Raw genomic sequence first — 14,444 nt, 5'->3', positions numbered from 1 at the left:
TAAAAATTGAGTGTAAACAGCGCTATAACATTCATCCTAAAGTGTTTAGATTCTATACTGATGTGATGGAACATCCTGAATTTGATGCAATCATGAATAAGGCTTGGGAGGGGGGGAGGGGGGAGTACTGAGTGTGAGTGTACAATGAAGCAAATATGGAGGAAATTTAAGAACTTCAAATATCAAAGTAAGGAAATGAATGCATATATAGCCTCTATAAACAGAAGTTAAATGTTTGAGGGAACAATTAGATATCTTACAAACAAACCTGCAAACAAGCAACTTGGATCAAAACATCATAAAGCAGGAGAAGAAAATCTTAATCGATATTGAGAAGTGGAGTAATATTGAGGAGCTTGCAATCAGAAAAAAAAAAAAAAAACTAAAGCAATATGGATAGGTCATGGAGACTCCAATACCAGATACTTTCGTGCTCAGCGGAAGATTAGAACCAGTCACAATACCATATCCTCTATATTTACTAAAGAAGGAAACAAGATGACAGACCCTAAATTAATAGAAGAAGAGTTTATTTCGTGCTCAGTGGAAGATTAAATGGCTTTTTTTAATTGAATATAATATAATTACTTGACAGTACACATAATTATATACATTATAAATTTTGTATATATTCAATCTTTTTCTTTGAAATATTTTATTCTTTCTTTTAACTTTTTTATTTTTTCTCTTTTATTAATTTCTTATTATTCACTTCTAATTAATTTGAAAAAAATTATGTGTATTTTTTAGAAATATAATATTAGACTTTTTTGAAAGTGTCCTTTTTTTTAATTTTATCAATGTTTTGATTTTTTTCATTTTTTTAATTATTTAAATTTAACGCATTTTAGATATAAGACATTTAGAATTGAATTTAAAGGAAAAGAAAACATAATAAATAAAAAAAAACAATCCATCTTTTTAATTATATGTCTACTAAATTTGCGATGACATGTGCTGAGCACGGGCCAACATAATTACATAACATGTTAGAAGGGTGTTCCATATTTTCAACACTTGAAAATTAAAATTTTACAACTCAACGGAGAATGTAATTACACATATGCATAACAAATATATAATCATTACTTCCTTATACTATAATCTAATAAAGAAATTTATAATGGGTGGGGAAATAACATTTCAATATTATCTAATAAAGAAATTTCTAGAGAACGACATTCATTAGCTCGTCCTCTTGCTAATCATTTTTAAAAAATGCTTGAAAATAAATGATAAAGCTAAAGTACTTATAGTTGAATGGTGCCAACAAAATATGATCAAATAAGATTGAAAATATATATAAAATTATAGGTGTTATTGATAACAGTATCAAACATCCAAATCTTCACAGTAACTTTCTGTTTTTTGTCTTATTTGTGGAGGATGAAAAAGACCTGAAGAGTGCATAAGAATCAAAAAACACAATTCAATTACCTAATGATCAACTGAACTCGCAACTGAAATTTATCACTATACTGGTCCAGCACGATAAGAAGTCTTAAAAGGTTACAGTATAAAATCAAAAGTGCTAAAAATAAGAAGCATTGAGAAATTTTAAAAATTTCATATAGTGAGGAACAGTAAAAAAATTTAAAAAAAAAGTACATCGGATAGCAGATATTTCAAAGGGTAGTTACGTGTGACATAAAAGAAAAAAAGAAAAAAATAGATCGTATTATTAGCAATCGTAGATCTAACTCAACTGATAGTAGAATATCTGAGAATAAAAATTGAGCATTTTTTTCACGACATTTGTATCGGAATGGTGTTCTTCTTCCCGAACTTTGAAGTGAACTAAAGTTCAATGCAAATGTAATTCCTAATTAATAGATCACAAAAAATATAGCAGAAGACAAAAATATATGTGTTATAAAAGGTAAAGTTAAAAAAATAAATTTATACTTGCACAAAGAGACAAAAAATGGAGGAACTTAAATTTTCAACCAATTAGTCAAAAAGAAATACCAAAAGAATTCTTGAGGAGACGACGATGAAGAAATAAGAAAACCAACTCCTTCAAATATTAACTTAACCTCTTGATAATTCAAATCATTATTTTGCAATTAATTTGCAAAAAACAATACTACTCCATTATGTTGTTCCACAATAAACCAACAGTAACAAACTTCTATATCTATAGGAAAAAAAAGAAGTAAAAGAAGCACATATATTTTCTTCTTTAAGAACTCCATAAAAAAAATATTATCTAGAAGAAACTCGTCACATTCATAAATATAAGAGAAATAATATTTCTACGTCCATTATAAAACAAGACAGATCAAGGAAATAAAATATACATGAAAGCAAATGAAAATTATTTTAAAAGCCATTCTTTATCATAATGATGTATTGCTTAATAATATTGTCTAGTAATTGTAAATAATATACCTATTGGAATGTTGAATGATATGCAAGTCATAACACTTCTGCGTGAAAAAGAAAAAGAAACAAAATCTATTTTGATTATTCTATACATATAATCAAACATCTTAGTTGCATAAAAATTGCACTGACATCATGAATTTTTCATCAAATTTGAAGACCACTCTTTGCTTTAGGTACAATCAATAAAAGAAGAAATCCATTAGTTAGAAAATATATAAGGCAATATGGTTTATGAGGAGTTCAAAAGAAAAACACCTATAAGGATATTATTCTTGGAGATTGTATGACTTTCTAAGTGTCTTAAAGTTGTGGTTTACTGATTTTAATTATAACTTGATTAACATATGGTCATCACATTTATTATGTCGTAATTGTCCGCAAGAACATGACAGTAAATTTTTCTTAGGTACAATTATATGCAAAGATTAAAATTTAAAACATAACTTGCCTCATTATATTAACTTTAAAATAGAAAAAGTATCAACATTTTCATAAAATCTAGTAGATGGCAAACTGATTTAGTTGAGAACATTCCATTCAATTAAAAGGACCAATAACGATGTCCTTAGTGTGATTTTTTAGTGTAATAGAATTGGCCTTAGTAACAATGTTATTAAGAATGACTATATATAAAGAGTTTTCCCCAGATTCACTTGTGTCATTCCAAATTTTGGATACCTTAAGAGTATACTCGTTGCATTCCATGAATAAGGTTACAAAGGGAAGGAGTATGGGGATCCAACTATGGTTCCATTGGTCTATGATTTTTTCGGTGCTCGCTGCCCAAGCTAACCCTTGCGCACACAGTTTCCGTCCTTCCAAAATATTTTGTCAAGTAAAAGAAAATGCTGAAATTGAGATTTTAGAATTATATTTATTAAGGAGCGTACTGGCCCACATGGAGTTAGGGTTGGTGAGAAGTCTCCACGAGAGACTTGCAACGATGGAGAGGTTTTTATCAATAACTTTTGAGAGGCCAAGCCCGCTTTTGTGTTTGAGCATTCCAACTAAGATAGTGTAATTTCTTTTTTGGGTAGTAGACCCCCAAAGGAAATATCTTTGAATCTTGCAATTTCCTGCTTATACGTCGATGATATGTTTATATTTGGTACAAATTTAAATATTTTGAATAGTATCAAATTATTTTTGTCTATTGATTTTGATATGAAAGATCTGGTGAAGTAAATATGATTTTGGAAGTTAAGGTAATAAGGAGTAAAGATGGTATAATATTGTCAAAAATATATTATGTGCAAAGACTTCTTAATTTTTTTTGAATTTTTTGAGGTGACACTTGTAGTCATTCCTTATGATGCTAACTCTAAATTGAAAAAAAATTATTAACCTAGTTGCTCAGTCTAAATATGCTCAAATTATTGAAAGTCCATTGCATTTGATGAATTTTACTAGGCATGATATTGCCTATGTTGTGTGTAGATTGGTTAGATATATTGACAATTCCAATAATGAGCATTTATATGCAATAAATAGAGTGATAAAATATTTTTGAGAAACATGAATTATGGTATAATGTATAGTGAATTTCCTTTTACTTTAGAAGGATATTATGATGCTTCTTGGATCTCTGATTCAGATGAGACTAAATCCAATACTGAATATGTGTTTATTTTAGGTGGTGGTGCAATATCCTGAAAATCATCTAAATAGGTGATCATTACTAGATTGATTATGGAGTTAGAGTTTGTAACTCTGTAGTTGGTTGGTTCTGAGACTAAATGGCTAAGAAATTTCTTAGTGAATATCCCTTGAATAAAGGATGAATTTCTAGCTGATTCCTTCGATAAAGAATGTATTATTGATCCCTTCGATGAAGGATGAATTTGTTGATCCCTTCGATGGATGATGAATTGATGATCCCTTTGATGAAGGATGAATTGTTGATCCCCTTAATAAAGGATGAACTGTTTATCTTTTTGATAAAGGATAAATTGCCTCATGAGTTTATACACTGGAATTGTGAAGCCGCAACTGCTATTGCGAAGAATAAATCTTACAATTGTAACAGTAGACAGATGAAATTAAGGCATGATGTCATTAAACAGCTGCAGAAAGATGAAATAATTGTAATTGATTATGTGAAGTCAGATTGAATTCGGCTGATTCACTGACGAATTTCGTGGAAAGAAAATTAATTCTTTAGACCTCAATAGAAATGAGGTTAAGGCCAATTGATAGCATATAAAAATTGTAACACAACCTATGTGATTGGAGATCCAATGAAGTAAGTTCATATGGGTAATAACAAGTCGATATTACTATAATACTAAAAATAGGGATGAGTTATTAACTCTTAATGAATTCATAGTCCTAATCAAGGAAGGTATATTTAAAGCAGTGTACACTTGATGAATTCACCTATAAGGGAAGTGGAGTGTTACCGCTCCTATGAGATTTTGACCTAATCTCTAGAGCTCTCATGAATACTAGGTACACGCATGACCTATGAACGCAAAACCGCGCTGAACAACAAAATTACTATGGTCAAAATGTGTTTGGTCAAGTCTCTGATTTACAATTAGATTTATTTGGTTCATAGAAATATTATATTTCACCAGTAATTCTGTAAATTAAATTTTATCAAGTTAAGTTTGATTTATAATCCGAAAGACACCAAATCTATTGCATTTTGTCCTAAAAATCCAGCAAGTTATATTTTTATAAAAAACTTTTGAAATAAATAGGGGATTGTATGAAAATATTTTTATTTCAAAAGATTATTGTATTAAATGTATTAACAAAGCCAAATAATTAAATTATTTTGGAATCATTTCTCAGAGAAGTGACAATTACTTTTATTATGGCATGATTTTCCATCTCTTTGACAACTCTCTATGCATGCGTCATTTTTGCATGTAAGTATTTGGACAAATGGCCACTTGTCATGGTGTCATTTCCCCCCTTTTCCTATTAATACTATTTCTTCTTCTTTAGAAAAAGTGAGCAGAGAAATATATTTCTATTGTACTCACTCTCTCGTTTTCTGTTTTCTAATTGGGTTTATTTTTTAATTAGTATTTATTTTTATATTTCTTCTAACAACTTGCTGATGTTAATTAATTTGCTGAATTTTGTAACCTCTATTTAAGATAAGGAAGTGTTTGTTTAATTGTGGGAGAATATTTTACATTGTTGCAATAATCTTTAGGACAATGCCTAGCACGACTCAAATATTAATTTTATGTATTGTTATTATATATTATTGTAAGAATTTTCATCTTATTTTCAAACTACTATTTTGCTAAATAATAAAGCTATTTATTGTTATTATTGTGAAATTTTGCCCAACAATCTAAGAAATTATGGCATATATAATATGTGTCCTGAAACTACTGATGGTATTGATGATACTTATGTTGTTGCTACCCTGATTGGTACTGTTCAAGTCATTCTGTCCGAGATTTACGGTAAAAAAAATTACAGATATGTAAATAGACTTGGTTACAAATTCAATGCTAATAAATTAACCTTCATGAAAAATACACTTCAATGCAAAATAATGTTGAAAAGAAACGACAATTCCGCTAAGTTAAAAATAAATTTGGCTGAAACGGATGATATGATTATTGCGGTCATTTCAAAATTAAATGTTATGACAAATGTGAGAAACTGAGTGATAGACTCTGGTGCTACTAGGAACATTTGTATAAATAAAAAAGATTTTGTGTCATACACCCAAGCTGAGAAAGGAGAAGATATTGTTTATCTTAGTGACTCAAGTACAACTAAAGTTTTTGAAAAAGAAAAAAGTTCTTCTCAAGCTCACATCTGATAAAATTTTCGCATTGAGTGATGTATTACATGTTCCTAATATCCAAATTAATTTGATTATTGTGGGATTATTAGGAAAAGATAGAATGAAGGTTTATTTTGAAGGTAATAATATCATACTAAATAAAAACAATATTTTATGGGTAATGAATTTTGTAACTATGACTTATTTGTGCTAAAAATTTGTGATAATTTTAGTTAATCTGCTTTCGTTTATATGATTGTGCCTATTGTTTATGGCATGGTAGATTAGGACATGTTAGTATGTCATATACTAAAAATATGTGATCTCTTGGTTTAATACCTGATTTAGATTTAATTTTTTTTAATAAATGTGAAATATGTACTGAAGCTAAAATTACTAAAAAGTCATATTTTTAGTGAATAGAGAAATTGAATTATTATCTTTGATCCACACTGATTTGTGTTGAAACAGACTATGACTAGAGGTGGTAAAAGATATTATGTAACTTTTATTAATGATTTTTCATACTTACTAAGTTGTACTTGTTAAGAAATAAAGATGACGTGTTTAATGCTTTAATTGCTTACAAGTGTGAGGTTGAAAATCAACTTGGTAGAAAAATTAACCGAATAAAATCGTGGAGAATATGTATCTTTAAATGCTTTATATGAAAAAAAAATATTCATGAAGTAACCCCGTCATATTCACCTGAGTCGAATGGAGTAGCTGGAAAAATAGAACTTTAAAGGAAATGATGAATTCCATGTTAATTAGTTTTAATGTTCCTAATGATTTGTGGGATGAAGCTACATTATACGCATGTGTAACGACCCGCTATGTCGTTTAGAAAATCACGACTATTTTGACTCTTTCGTAAAATTTAAATCAAAAACTATAGAATATTCGGTAGCTACGAATATCCTGTTGGTGAATTTTTATTAAATAGTTAATAGTTAGTAGGTCAAATAAAAAATTCATTTAATATTTTTATATTTGGCCCATATAAATAGATGAATTAAAAAATAATTTAAGGATTTAAATTCCTTGTATATCACAATTCACCGTAACTTCTATCTGCACACGATTTCAAAAAATCACTGCATCAGTAGAGCAAGAACAAAACCTGCCAGGTAAAACAAAAATATGTTAGATTGATATTGTTGTGTGTGTTAGTGTTGTCTACGTAGGAATTTTATTTGGTATGAATATGTTGTAAAATATTGCTGCCAATGAATCAGTGGAAACTTGACACTGTACCGTAGGATAACCTCGTAATAGGATAAATATCAATTGCTAATGATGGCATCATGATTGCCTAATAATTGACATAATGATTGCTAATAATTTCCAGGGTGGTAAGGGTGTAGAAGTTAAAACTCATCTGTAGGGGCATAAAAATCAGAATTTGCAGATTCTAGAAATTTGGGAAAGAAATTTCCTTTTTTTTTGTAGTACTAATAATGGTGGGAACAAGATTGGATGTCAATCATTAGACAATCATGCCAATGATTGACATTTGATAGAGATATTTAAGAAATTTGACATTTTTGCAGAATGGGTTAAGGAAAAATGGTCATGTTGTACTGCCTATGTCAATGGATGGAATTGGTTCTTATTTTATTTATTTATCAAATTAAGATATCAGTTTTTGATATAATGAGATAGGTAATTAATTATTAAGTGTATATTATATGATTTAACATTGAATTCTAGGGTATTTGAAAAAATTAAGGTTCAATTCTTGACTTATTAATTTAGCAGATATGATAATTTTGATTTATAAATTATATCAATATTTAAAGCTTGATTAGATATATTAATGAGTGTGGTCGCTCCTATGAGACTTTGACCTAATCTCTAGAGCTTTCATGAATACCAGACACACGCATGACCTATTGGCGCAAAACCGCCTTGAACAACAAAACTACTATGATCAAAATGTGATTAGTAAAGTCTCTCATTTACAATTAGAATTATTTGATTCATAGGAATATTATATTTCACCAGTAATTCTGTAAGTTAAATTTTATTGATCTAAGTTTAGTTCATTATCGAAAGACACCAAACCTATTGCATTTTGTCTTGAAAGTCCAACAAATTATATTTTTATTAAATCTTTTGAAATAAATGGTGGATTGTAAGCACATATGTTTATTTCAAAAGATTATTTTATTAAATTTATTTACAAAGCCAAATAATTAAATTATTGTGAAATTATTTCATGGAGAAGTGACAATTACTTTTATTATGATATGATTTTCCATCTCTTTGCTCTACACATGTGTTCTTGGACAAGTGGAAGACCACTTTTCATGGTGTCGTTTCTCCCTTTCTCTATAAATACTATTGCTTCTTCTTTAGAAAAAGTGACCGGAGAAATACATTCTTCTATTTTACTCACTCTCTCGTTTCCTCTTTACTAATTGGGGTTATTTTAATTAATGTTTTACTTTTATATTTTCCCCTAACAATTTTGTAATGTTAATTAATTTGTTGATTCCTGTAAACTCTATTTAAGGGAGGAAAGTGCTTGTTTAATCGTGGGGAATCATTTCACATCGTTGAAAATAGTTTCTTAGGACAGTGTCCAACACGACTCAAATATTAATTTTATGTACTGTTATGATATATCATCTTTGTAATTTTCATATTATTTTTAGGACTACTATTTTGCTAAATAATAAAGCTATTTATTATTATTATTGTGAAATTTCCTTTATTTCCCAACAATCACTTTAATCAATTGAGAATTTCTAAAATCTAGTCCCTTAATGAATTTTGAAGTTTAAAATAATACAGACAACATACACAACTATTTCGATGTTATAGTACATAGATGAGAAAATATAGTACAAGTCAACATAAATATACAACTTAATGGGATTCCATTTATGTTCTTAAAAAAAGAAATCGAGAAGCCAAAAGATTGAAAATATTAAATTGCTACTTACTGTCCATAGGTATTCAAAGCATAACATATGTTATTCCTACAATGAAAAGTGCAATAAATCTTTCCAGATGATCAGTACATTCGAGCAAATGCCTTCAACATATCTGTGAACTTTTTTCTCTTATCTCACATCAAGTAAATCAATATCATACAACTTTATCAGAAAACACACCTCTTAAATTTTCAATTACTATATCAACAGAAAGTGATAACTCTAAGTTCAGAACACAGTAATATATTTGAACTTCGATTTCTAAATTTGAGAATACAAATCCTATCAATTGATATCTGACATTAAATATTTTTCTCTAAATGACACATAAAATGCTTATGGTAAGAAAGAGAAAAGTTCACAACTTATTCCTAAATATTACCTGGCACAACAATATCTCTAAAATATACCTAAAGATTTTTAATTTCTCACTATAAGTAATCTACATTATTCATTGAATTTTGAGATCTTTATTGGTGTGTGATCGAAATTTCTAGTCACCTCTTATAATCGAATTCAAGACTGCAAAATTGAGAATAAGACTAGCACAAAAATTATGTACATGACACATACTTATAACCACATACCCACAAAACAACAAAATGAAAAGTAACATCAAAACAATCAAACATACAATCAACAAAGTATGAATTAAAACAAAAAAAAAAAGACTTACGAAGTTCAGTAGATCTCACCGCTCATTGAAGAAGGTGATGAGAAAGTGGGAGGAAGAAATGACAGCAGAAAAAGCAAAGTGAAAGAGGGAAAAAGGGCAGAAAGATGGAGAGAGCAAAAGCGAGGTACAATTAGTCATTGTTGTGTTGGTCCTCTCTTGTTGGCTTATAAATAATAGAATTTATTTTCTTATAATTATATTATAAAATAATTAACGCATCAAGTTCCCGCTCTCTAGTTCCCATCTCTCTTTATTTTTTTTAAAAAAGGTCACATTACATCTCATATGGACAAATAGTTTTACTTTGCCAAAAATTAAATAAATTATTAGTATCAGCTAAAATTTGAAATTATTAAAAAATAATAATTTTTTTATAAAATAAAATGTAAAATATTTTTCTTACTCCACTCCCTCTCTCCCCCCCCCCCTCCCTCTTCAAATATTAATTAAGATATTTTTATTTTTTAAAAAAGACATAATTCTACTCACTCCACCTAACGTTTCGTTTCAAATTTTTTTTCTCGTTTTATGCTAAATATATACATATCGCAAATATTTTTTACTTGCAATCGCAAGACTTTTTTTAAAATAATTTTTTATTTATGTTTAAATTCGATACACAAGTAGAAAAATTTATATATATATATATATATATATATATGTATATATATATATATATATATATATATATGTGTATATATATATATATACACACACATTTCTAACACAAATAGAGAAAAATATTTTAAAAGAAAAAGTTAGGGGTGGAGACTTAAATGTTTTTTTTGGGGGGGGGGGGGAGTTAGATTTTTTTTAAAATAAAATAATATTTTTTTTAGGGAATGAATGAGTGTTTTTTAAGGGGGGAGGGGGGGGGGGGGGATATGAATTGTTTTAAAAAAATTAAAAAAAAAGGACAAGGGATTGGGGGAGGGGGTGAGTGGTGGTGGAGTGGGGTAAGAAAAATAATTTAAATTTTATTTTTGCAAAAAATAATTTTTTTTGGAGACAGTAATACTTTGATTTTTAATTTTTAATTAATACTAATATATTATTATTTGATTTCTCGTAAGGTGGAATATTAGTATAACTTGCAAAACTCATATTGTAAATAGTAAATTACATTTTATCTCTTCTTTTTTTCTAATTACAATAATCTCTTAAAATTTGTACCTTCCGAATACATTAATTCACCACCGAATACATTAATTCAGATACAAGAAAAATCTTTCTCTTGCGCTAAAAAATGGAGTAATATTTGAAAATTAATTAAATTCCATAAATTATGCTTATGTTTCTTCTTACTATCGGTCATATAGAGGTAAATACTAGTAGAACGAAGAAATTCAAATTTTCAAATTGTTCCCCCTGTTCAATGAAGAAACTTTTCAATTTTGATTCTAAAATTTTTGTCAAAATTTTGGGTAAGCGGGGTGAGTTATGAAGGATACAAACGTGATGGAATTGTTGTTGGACAAACGATATCCCTTTGAATCTTCAAGTTCATCGAGAATCCTTTCAATTCTGATTCAAGATTATCAAAATTTTTGAGTTTTAATATTGTCTCGGCCCGAGCCTACCCCACAGATGTAATATGGCGTACTTGATCCCGAAGGGGGTCTCATACAAGCCCTTAGCATAATCATAATATAAAATCATAGAAATGATATGGAAATAATTTTTTATTACAATCGAAGTCTTTTCATAAATGGAAAAGAAATCTAGACATAGTCTTCACAAACCATCTATGATAATCGAAGTCCAAAAGGAATAGGGTCATAGCCTAAACAATCGAAAATCGAAAGTTCTAACATAACAAGAAAGAAAGCAACATCAATTTGACACTTGCCTTTGAATCCGTGAGGACTCACCACATGCCTCGGAGAAGTAGGATGTCCAAGATTTAATCAAAGGGGAACCTATCAATGACCGGAACCTACATTTTGTAGAAAAGGTAGAGGAAATATGGATTAGTACTAAGTATGATAGTCATACATAAAATTCATTAAAACATGCAAAGAGGGACTTTTAGTTGAAAACCATGCATTTGTTATTTTTGAGAATCTCTTTACACATTCTAACATATGTCTCAAATCATAAGCATATTCTTTATTCAATTCGTTGTCACATCGTAAAGCCCTTTCTTAGGTACTCTTAAGTCATACTTGTGTTATGCATGGATGACATCCCATAATACCACCTACGATAAGTATTTTTCTTAAGCCACCACATTTTATACAGGCAACATTCATACATAATAGCTTAAGTGAATGAAAGCCAATCATAACAACCATTCATTAAATATACATAGTTCATGAGTCTTCATTAGCAATACAAGAACTACACTACAACCCCTCTCAAAGTCCACTTGTTCATGTATGAATGAAGTCCCATATCCCAATTATACTAAGTCAATCTCTTTAAGAAGTCATAAGTAATAGTTCATATTCATGTTCTTATCATGTAGGAAAATTTAGCATAACCAACATAGACCATGTGAACCACATGGAATTCGGTGTTATGTAACCCACACCGAAAGAAGATGTCCTACTTGTCTAAGGTGGAACTAAAGTTTATTTGGTTTTAGATGGATCCACTAGCTAAAGTCCTATGTGAGCACATAGTTACGGGATAGAGAGATTGTTTCTAGAAACCTGGCCTAGTAATGGCGGAGGAGCTTTCATCTCATGAGATCATTTGTAGAAAATTCGGCCTATTGCAATGACGGGAAGACCTCTACCTCACTATCCTATCCACTCGGTGCTAAGCCTTATTTCCCAAATTACATGTTTAGTCTTTGAATTGAATTTACATGCATGACAGAGTGTCTCTTCCTTCATGCAGCACAACTCACAAAATAGCTCATAGATTCAATAGGTGACAATGTACTTTCAATCTTAAAATCATCATTAGTATGTGAGTAAGCCTTTCACACCATGTACATTATGTGTTGATGAAAATAGTCTTCCAATCAAACATAACAAGATCACCATAGTCATAGGTACTTCATGCATATTCATGTATAAGAGCATACGGAAAATATCTATCAATTTGATATCACAATATAAACAATAATCATAGTGTCTCCACTTTCTAAGTGGATCATAAGCTCATGCACAATTCTCTTCAACATTTAATTTCCTCACAAATTGCCCTTGAATGGTCTTAGATCACGATTCATCAACACATACAATAGTTACTATGATAGGCATGTAAATTAGCATGACAATAGCTAAAATATCATACTTTCAATCATGGCTACATGACAATCTCTATAATTCATTCAAGCCACAATTTATGAAATTGGGTTATGGGGAAATTCACGGCTACATGGAAGTACGTCAATAAATCACCATAAGACAAAAATAGCATCATAATATAAGCCAAATTGAACTTTGAAATCGTTTTAAGAAAGAACCCATGACTAAAATGAAATTGTAGGTTTTGGAGGAAATTTAACTTTGAAAACTTGAGTTTAGAAGGGCTTCATGGTTGAAATATTAAACATGAATCAATACTACCATACCTTGGTTGTAGAATCCACACAAAATTGAAGAGAAAAGATGAACTCTTACGCTCCAAATAATCAATATAAACCACACTAACCCATAATTAATTAGGATTTACCCTTAACTGGGCAGCCTTCTAGGTGACCTACAAAACTCCCACTCACGAATCGTGTGTAGGGTCACGCCTCGTGCTGGCATCCTATCGTTTTGTTCACAAAGTGGGAGTACCAAGGGAAAAATGGGGAGACTACGTCTCGACCCACGACCCCCACCTACGGGGTGTGGGTCCACCCACGATTCGTGGGTGCCCATTATGGAGCATGATGCCTTTTGACAGCTTCTAGGGCCTTCTCTTGGGTCCTCCTCAAGGACCCATGGTTAATCCTTGAGGTCTTCCCTTGACGTCTAAACCCAAAAACAACTATATTAAGCACACGTGGCGTATTTATGACTCTAATCATTAGATTAACCCCATATAGGTCACTAGTTTGTTAGATTCTAGTTTAAGCTTACTAGTTTTTACTGGCTGTTACAAAAATTCTTTCTTCTCCTAGTTAAACGAAGATCCTTTTCAATTTTGATTCAAAATTGTTAAAAATTTTGAGATTCAAAATTCTTCTCCTCGTTTATTGAAGATCCATTCAATTTTGATTCAAAATTATAGAAAAATTTGAGAAGATACATCATGAATATCTTTGTTACTTAACATTTTACTATTTATGTATCTTATTTAAATTTGATAAGTATTGTATTTATATTAGATATATTAAATAAATAAATATTGCTCACAACATGTTAGAATTGAGATTGATACATTATTGTGTGGTAACTGCTATGTTATTAATACATTTAGTATAAATTTAAATTTACATATCATGTCTAAAAAATTAGTGCATGATACAATACTATTTAAGTATCTCGTTATTCTAAAAAAATAAAGTGAAACTTAACTATGCAACGTAATATTAAAATAACAATAATAGAAATATAACATTAGATTTTATATATACTTTTAACTTATAAAGCTAATAAACTTAAATAGTTATAAATATAAAGGTTAATAAATAAAATAGATTTGTATAGGATAAAAAAAAAGAAAATAATTATTGAGTTTAATTTTTAAACCAAAATTGTGGTTGTAAATGATTTCACCTTATAAACCAAAATCGAAAGAA

General features: G+C 29.4%; 1 long non-coding RNA gene across 1 annotated transcript; it reads right to left on the bottom strand.

Annotated features, from left to right (window-relative positions):
- Nucleotides 1-7,021: 7,021 nt before the first annotated feature.
- LOC112940446 (uncharacterized) lies at nucleotides 7,022-9,914 on the bottom strand. The gene is made up of 2 exons (XR_003244636.2): nucleotides 9,761-9,914; nucleotides 7,022-7,265 (listed from the first exon to the last, which is right to left on the bottom strand). It is a non-coding gene; the product is annotated as an uncharacterized lncRNA (long non-coding RNA).
- Nucleotides 9,915-14,444: the final 4,530 nt, after the last annotated feature.

This window comes from Solanum lycopersicum, chromosome 12 (genome assembly GCF_036512215.1).
Source record: "Solanum lycopersicum chromosome 12, SLM_r2.1".
Taxonomy (NCBI): Eukaryota; Viridiplantae; Streptophyta; class Magnoliopsida; order Solanales; family Solanaceae; genus Solanum; species Solanum lycopersicum.
The sequence above is the reverse complement of the archived record's forward strand: the minus strand, read 5'-3'. Positions and strand labels throughout refer to the sequence as shown.